Source organism: Peromyscus maniculatus, chromosome 13 (genome assembly GCF_049852395.1).
Source record: "Peromyscus maniculatus bairdii isolate BWxNUB_F1_BW_parent chromosome 13, HU_Pman_BW_mat_3.1, whole genome shotgun sequence".
Lineage (NCBI taxonomy): Eukaryota > Metazoa > Chordata > Mammalia > Rodentia > Cricetidae > Peromyscus > Peromyscus maniculatus.
Window position 1 is genome coordinate 55,473,825 of NC_134864.1, and position 8,421 is coordinate 55,482,245.

The 8,421-nt window shown below is 44.6% G+C and overlaps 1 non-coding gene across 1 annotated transcript; it reads right to left on the reverse strand.

Moving 5' to 3' along the window:
• On the reverse strand, positions 1-106 carry LOC121826677 (U6 spliceosomal RNA). Its single transcript, XR_006068895.1, has one exon. It is a non-coding gene; the product is annotated as a U6 spliceosomal RNA (small nuclear RNA).
• Positions 107-8,421: the final 8,315 nt, after the last annotated feature.

The window sequence follows — 8,421 nt, forward strand, 5'->3', positions numbered from 1 at the left end:
CAAAAAATGGAACAATTCTCGAATTTGCGTGTCATCCTTGTGCAGGGCCATGCTAACCTTCTCTGTATCCTTCCGATTTTAGTCTGTGTGCTGCCAAAGCGAGCACTTCCCCTTATTCTAAATGAAGAGACAAAGGGAGTTGTGTGCTGTTAAGATTTCATCATATTTTCCTGTTGCTCTATATCTTCTCTCTTTTTTATTTTTGAGACAGGGTCTCACTCTGTAGCCCTGGCTGGCCCAGAACTCACAGTGGTCCATCTGCCTCTCCCTCTTCAAATGCTGGGACTAAAGGTATGCACCGTGCACCACCACACCTGGTTCTCTCTCTGTCTCTCTCTCTCTCTCTCTCTCTCTCTCTCTCTCTCTCTCTCTCTCTGTCTCTCTCTCTCTCTCTCTTCCTCTCTCTTCTCTCTCTCCTCCCCTCCCCCTCTCTCCTCTCTCTCTCTCTCCTCTCTCCCCTCTCTCTCTGAATGATTATATATGTATGTATATATAATTTTTATTTTGCTGTAAATGTGTGTCTGTGTGTGCGCACACGTGTATGTGGCTACCGAGGAGGAGGCCACATCAGATCCCATGGAACTAGAGTTACAGCTGTTTGTGAAACCTCTGTTATGGTGTGGCTGCTGGGAACCAAACTCAGGTCCTCTGGGAAAGCAACAAGCAGTCTTAGCTTTGGAACCACCTTTCCAGCCCCAGCCCTGTATTTTCTAAGACATTAAAAAAACCTTTTCATAATCTTTAAAATTTCTAGCTCATCACGGAAATGTTACATTCTGATTTTAGGGTTTCCTCCAAGAAATTTTCAAGGCAGTTGACATAAAATAAGGACATTACCCAATATGACGTTGAAATTCTGCCTACTTTCACTAGTGAAGGCACATTTGATGGGAAGGTTGTCCACACCAGGCGCTATCACAAGCCTGAAGGGGTTAAACTCTCTCACTTTCACAACCAAATTAGGTTCCAGTTCTCTGAGAAGGACAAACAGGTGTCTTTGCCAACAAAGGGCCACTTATCTACGAGGCCCTCACATTCAGGGTCGAGGGAAGGAATGAACACAGACAGAGGGTCTAAGTCGGCCTCACAGTGTCTCAAGGACAAACCCAGCGCCCTTCTGAGTCACGGCCAAGCTTGTGCAGATGTGTCCAGGAATGAGAAGACTAAACCTCAGCCAATTAGAAATATACGATGTAATTGCTGCCTGCTTAACCAATTATGTAGCTGACCCTGAAACTCCCCTTAGCTGTGCTTAGAAGGAGCCTGCATGGCCCTCTCAGGGTCGTGGCCATTTTGCACAGGTGAATGACCCCATGCAGGCTGGTATGATAAATGTTCTTTGTTCTTGTATCCTATCTGAGTCTGGGTCTTCCTTCAGCATTCTCTATGACGGGTAAGGTGGTCTGCTGGTCCCACGCAACCTAAGTCAGAAGCTCATTTAATAAAAAGGGGGGAACTGTGGGCGCCATGGGCCCTGGCCCCCGACTGGGAGTGGCTGCGGCCTTGCTTGCTTGACCTTGATCAGAATTCCTCCCTATTCGGATTCCCTGCCGGTATCCACCCTTCTGAATGCTTAAGGGAAGTTCCTTGTTGTGTATCCTGTATTTTGGGCGTTAACTACTTAGATGCTAGATGGTCGAACATTGAGTCTGGAATGTAGACCATTGACAGCGAACTTCTGCCCTCCGGGGGTTCCTCCATTTGTGCTGTAAGCCTGTACGTATTTAAGGTTTCTCCCCTCTTTCAATAAACGGCATTCGACATCCAAACGTACGAATGACTCGCTGTCTTTTGTCTCTATTTTTTAATCCGCAGCCCTTCGCTCAGACGTGGTGAACGGTTAGCGGTGACGCGGGCGTTACCGCTACACAGCATTTCCTCGGACCCTGCAAGCCTGCTCAAGAATGGTACCGTTAACTAGATAGGTATGGCAAACTTCACAAGCCAGCGTGGAGCCAGGTCTTTCTAGGACGACATGAGCTTAAAAATCAGTTCCGAAAACATCTTTCAACTTTTGTAGTCAGCTTTTCTCCTTATCCCACAAACATACATTATCTTTACTCCAAGCCTTTTTTTTCCCCAATGTGGTCAGTCAGCTCCAAAAAAGGCGGCATCCAGGAGCATGCATGGGGCCGTCCTCTGTTTTCAGAGAAGCCTCGTCTCCTAATGCAATTGTTCTCAGTATTGCACTTTGAGTTTTTCTGGCTAAAGTACCCAGATCTCATCCATTTATTCCATAACATCCAATGCTTTCAGTGATTCTGATGCTGAAAAAAAAAAAAAAAAAAAAAGAAAGAAAGAAAGAAAGAAAGAAAGAAAGAAAGAAAGAAAGAAAAGAAAAGAAAAGAAAAGAAAAGAAAAGAAAAGCCTGACTATGAATGCTTATTAGGAAGCCCCATGGTGTCCAGGAAACAGACAATGGAGCTGTGTCTTAGGGTTACCATTGCTGCGATGAAACATGATCAAAAGCAACTTTGGGAAGAAAGGGTATGCTTGGCTTGGATATCCTGAAACACAGATTGCTGAGGAAAGCCAAGGCAGGAACTCAAACTGGGTGGGAACTTAGAGGCAGGAGCTGATGATGATGGAGGGGTACTGCTTACTGGCTTGCTCCTCGTGGCTTTCTCAGCCTGCTTTCTTATAGAACCCAGGACCACCATCCCAGGGATGGCTCCACCCACAATGGGCTGGACCCTCGCCCATCAATCACCAATTAAGAAAATGCCCGAGAGGCCTGCCTACCGCCTGATCTTAGGGAGTCAATTTCTTTACTGAGGCTCCCTTCTCTCAGATGACTCTAGCTTGTCTCAAGTTGATCTGAAAGTAGGAAGCGCTGGGCTGTGGTGGCACGCGTCTTTAATCCCAGCACTCGGGAGGCAGAGGCAGGCGGATCTCTGTGAGTTCAAGGCCAGCCTGGGCTACAGAGTGAGTTCCAGGAAAGGCGCAAAGCTACACAGAGAAACCCTGTCTCGAAATAAAGAGAGAGAGAGAGAGAGAGAGAGAGAGAGAGAGGGAGGGAGGGAGGGAGGGAGGGAGGGAGGGAGGGAGGGAGGGAGGGAGGAAGGAAGGAAGGAAGGAAGGAAGGAAGGAAGGAAGGAAGGAAGGAAGGAAGGAAGGAAGGAAGGAAGAAAGAAACTAGGAAGCACAAGCTGTGAACGCCAAGAAACAATCTGCCAATTCTGAGCGTATTTAAACTTAGAGTAAGATGTTCTCTCCTGGGGCATCTCCTCATTTTAACTCAATGACACTGGGGTAAGTATCCATCCGTAAAAGTTTATCCCAATCACAGCCCCTCTCTCAAACAAGGCAGTGAGGAGGAGAGGGAGTATCTGAGGCTCCGAAAGCCATCTTAAACTCCGTAAAAGACCAGAGCCCGCTGCCTCTTCCGTTAGACTGATGGGTTCAGTTTCACCTTTTTCTCAGCTGCCAGCCACACAGCAGTCCTCCAGTCCCAAGTCCCAGGTCTCTGGGCAACAGTGTTAAAAAAGTGGAAGCCTCCTTCCCGAGCCAATGAATCTTTCATAGGCTATTGTCTTGAAGTACTTGATGTCCCAGGAGCCTCGAGAAGCTTTCATCTGGGTGAGGACTTGGAGATGGAGCAATTTGGCATATGCCTCCACCCATATACATTACCATCGATTTATGAGTTTATTCTTTCATCCGTGGGTGAAAATCTGTGTCAATCAATACTTCCTTTGATATTCATCCTACCTCCTATTTGGTCCAGAGAAGACCTTTCAAGTGGACTCTGTTCCTTTGGGTCTTTGAGCACTTCCTTGATGGCTATCATATCCGAATGTTCCAACAACAACTAACTGTTTCCATGCTCCAGTCCTGGAGTCTGTTATTTCTTCAGGAGTTTTTATTCCTTTTAGTTAAGCATTTAGTATTTAGAAGCCAAGATTCAGAATCTGTATATGCTCTATGTTTTTAGTTCTGTTTTGTTTTGTTTTGGGGGGGGGGTTATTTTGTTTTTGTTTTTGTTTTTTTTTCCCCTAAGATAGGGTTTTCTCTGCGTAACAATCCTGGCTGTGCAGGAACTCACTCTGTAGACTAGGCTAGCCTCAAACTCACAGAGATCCGCCTGGCTCTGTCTCCCGAGTGCTGGGATTAAAGGCATGCGCCACCACCACCTGGCTCATCTCTTTCTTTTTTACAGATATACTTTTACTTCTATTTCTAAGCATGTGTGTTTGTGTGAGTGTATGCCACATGTGTGCTGTTACTGAGGGAGGTCAGAACTGGGTATCAGGTTCCCTGGAGCTGGAGTTACAGGAAGTTGTGAGCATCATGATGTGGCCAGGAACTGAAATCTGTTCCTCTGGAAGCAAGCAACCTGAACTGCTGATCCATCTCTCTAGCCCCCATTTTCTGTCTTTGTAATTGAAAGAACTGATTTTCAATCTTAGAGTTAAGGATTATACTGGATTTTTATTTTTATTTTTAAAAGTCTAACTTTTTTTAAAATTGTGAAATATAATGATATTCATAAAGATGCTGGTACCAAGCCAGAAAATTGGCAAGAGCCTAGACGTCCATCATCTGATGAATGTGTAACACAAAAATGTATGCAATATGAATGTAAAAATATGTGTTACATTTATACAATAGAATATTTTTCAGCTGCTAGGAAAAGCATAATTACAAAATTTGCAAGTAAATGGATGGAGCTAGAAACAATTGTCCTGAGTGAGGTGATCCAGGCCCTCAAAGATAAACATTGCATGTTTTCTCTTCTGTATAGATGTTAGCTTTTAATCCTTATATGTGTGTGTTTTGGTCCAAGTAACCATGGAGGTTGCACAGCCAGTGAGGGGCTGGGGGAAGAGGCTGAGGAAGGAGAAATAGAATGTGGTGATCTAAAGAGATAAGGGCGGGTGGGAGGGCGGGGGGTAAAGGAGGGAATGTGGGAAGGAGAAAAGTAATCACCAATGTCACCCAGCTACAAACCTCTCAACCTGTAACAGCAACCTGCCTGCAAGACATGGGAGAGCAACAGCAGAACCAGTGTGATGGGAGTGACCGATCGCTTTTTAAAAGCTGGGTTTAAGGCTCACTCTGTGGGATGCAACACATGCACGATACTGCTAAAGTGGCCAAGAACCCAAGAACAGATCGGGCATGGACCCTAGGGAAGACCTGCTGCTATTAATCTACTAAAGGCACGAACGTAGCAATGCAAGGACTCCTGATGACAGTGTTATACCCACAGAACAGGGCAGCACTCAACGCCCACCAGAGAAGCGTCTTCCTGCCGTAGATGATAATTAACACACAGACCCACAACTGGACACTGAGAAGGGGAAGTGGACACAAAGTCCCACTCCGAACCAGGAAGCTATGTATAATTGACACCTGCTGGGAAAGGGAAAATCAGTCTTCTCCAGTGGAGTGTCACTGTGTGTATTAATCACACTCCAGGCAGGCCCAGTACCAGGAGTGGCTGGCCAGTGCAAAACAGACTCCATGTTTTGTGTGTGTGTGTGTGTGTGTGTGTGTGTGTGTCTGTGTGTCTGTGTGTGTGTGTGTGTGTGTGTGTGTGTTTTAGCTTTTTTTCTTTTATTGTTTTTTTAAGGGTTTTTTTTGTTTGTTTTGCTTCCTATTTTTTGAGAGAGGGAGAATATGAAGCTGGGTGGATAAGGAGGTGGGGAGCATCTAGAAGGAGTTGGGGAGCAGGAAAGATTAAAATATACTGTATAAAAAACTTTTTAATTAAAAAGAGATTATCTATAAACTCAAAAACTGAAATATAAATTATATTCACAAAGATACATTATAGCTGTAAGTTTCTCTGGTCCTGCCTGGCCCCACGGTCAAGACTAATCTCTCCCACCCACTCCCACCCACGTCCCACAGCTGCTTGGTCCCAAGTAAACACACAGAGGCTTATATTATTAACAAACTATATGGCCTATAAGTCAGGCTTCTTGCTAGCTAGCTCTTATAGTTTAACTCAACCCATAACTATTAATCTATGTATCACCACATGTTCCGTGGCTTTACCTGCATCCCATTACATGTTGCTCCTAGGATGGCATCTCCCCAACTCCGCCCTTCTCTTTCCTGTCTCTCTCCTTGGATTTCCCGCCTGCCTCTAAGCTGCCTTGCCATAGGCCAAAGCAGCTTATTTATCAACCAATGGGAACAACACATATTCATAGCCTACAGAAAGACATCCCACGGCAGTACATAAACATGTTTTAAAATTTTTATTTATTCATGTTTTTTGAAACCAAGTCTCGTATGGCCTAGGCGGGCTCCAGATTTACCATGTTGTCAAGACTGCATTTGTACTCCTGACCCCCCTGCCCTCGCCTCTCAAGTGTAGGAATTACAGACATATGCTGTTATGCCAGGTTATGAAATATAAATATAAACTTTAGCAAAGCCACTCAAACAAATGCTGGGCAAGTGTTTGTCTAAGTGGCTGCTTTCCTCCTCTGGCTGTGTGGCACTTTTATTTATTTACTTATCTATCTATCTATCTATCTATCTATCTATCTATCTATCTATCTATCTGTCTATCTATTTATTTATTTAAGTTTTAGAGACAGGGTTTCTCTGTGTAGCTCTAGCTATCCTGCAACTTGTTCCGTAGACCAGGCTGGCCTGGAGCTCACAGAGGTCCTCCTGCCTCTGCTTCCCAAGTGCTGGGATTAAAGTTGTGCGCCACCAGCACCCATCCACGTGGCACTTTTATTTGTGATCTCAGAACAATAAAGCGATTTTATTCTTTAGATATTTGATGTTGGGTATATAGGTGATGGCTGTAAAATAATCTCCATTTTGCTGCATTATTGAATTAGGGGGTGGGAGCAGGGTCTCACTGTAAGAAGGAACCAAACCGAAGCCATTTTGGATAGAACTTCCATTTTGGATAAGGGTCAAACAAAGTTTTAATTTTCCTTAGACTTCCCTGGGTAGCTGACATCCTGGTTGGCAAGGTAAGGCATGAATGACCTGCTGTGGATATCGCTCTATATAAATAAAACACTGATGGCCAGTGACCAGGCAGGAAGTAGGTTGCCAGACAGGAAGTAGGTGGGACAAGGAGAGAGGAGAATTCTGGGAAGCAGAAGGCTGAGGGGGAGACACTGCAGCCACCGCCAGGACAAGCAGCATGTAAAGACTCAGGTAAGCCACCAGCCACGTGGCAAGGTATAGATTTATGGAAATGGATTAATTTAAGATAAAAGAACAGTTAGCAAGAAGCCTGCCACGGCCATACAGTTTATAAGTGATATAAGCATCTGAGTGATTATTTTATAAGTGGATTGTGGGACTGCGGGGCTTGGGGAACCTGGAGAGAAGCCCTCCAGCAACAAATGGCACCCAATGGCTCGAGTTTTCACCTTAAACCTGAGAATATTTAATAACCAATTCTAAACAGAGCCAAAACCAGGTTCCTGCTTCTTGTCTCATATGGGCAGCTAGACGCCGCAAAACGCAGGTTTGAACACTGGCGGGTTCCTGGCGTGTGCGTTTGACCGGCAGTATGGCGGAAATGAGGCGTCTGCCAGCGGCACATTAAGCTGTGTGGTAGATTTAGTCTTTACTAGTATTTAAAAAAAAAAAAAGGTTTCTGGGCTACACGCTACTTTGATAAAAGCATAGACCTACTATTTCTGAGACTTGATGATTCCCAGAGCTGGCGGAAAACGTACCACTGCCATATTGGGAAGCTGAAGTGGGCAGAGCCAGCAGCCACAGCGCTGTTTCAGGCTTAGAATGGTGCAGTTTAAAGCAATAGGCTCAAGGTGATATAAAATATAAGCCATGTAAAGATGACTACCACACAGAGAATCTGGATTATGTTGTCTTTGATATTCATAACTGAAGAAAAACATTTGATTGCAAAAGCTGTTGAGTTATGCCAAAATGTATATTTTAAAGGTACCTTGACTTCAAATTTTGGATTTAAGGATATGTTGCTTTGGAAAAGAGGTTCTGCTTTTGTTTCCACAGAAAGCCAGAGGCTGTGGATTTGTTCCAGATTAAGATACATCAGGTTTCACCAGCCAAGACCCCCTGAAAGGTCTCCGATGACACCATGGTTCAGATGATCCAACATCCAGAGTGGTTTCAAGGCAACTGGTTCACACAATACAGCTTCACGGAATACCCCATAGGCCTAAAATTTTCTTTGCATCCCCATAAGATACAGCGCCCCCCTCCAGCAGGAAGTAGTAAGAGATGCTACGCCCAAATTCCCAAATATACCAAGCTGGCTTTAGAGGTGGAATTGGCTCACTCCCCCTCTAAACCCAGACATACTGCTTTAAAAAAAATGGTTAAGAGATTCTTGTGTCCCAAATCAGAAGAGCCCTCTGGTGTGGGATAGAGAAAAACCAATATTTTTATTTAAAACAGATTGATTATAAATGTGATCTCTTTCTAAAAAGAAAAGGGGATATGATATAG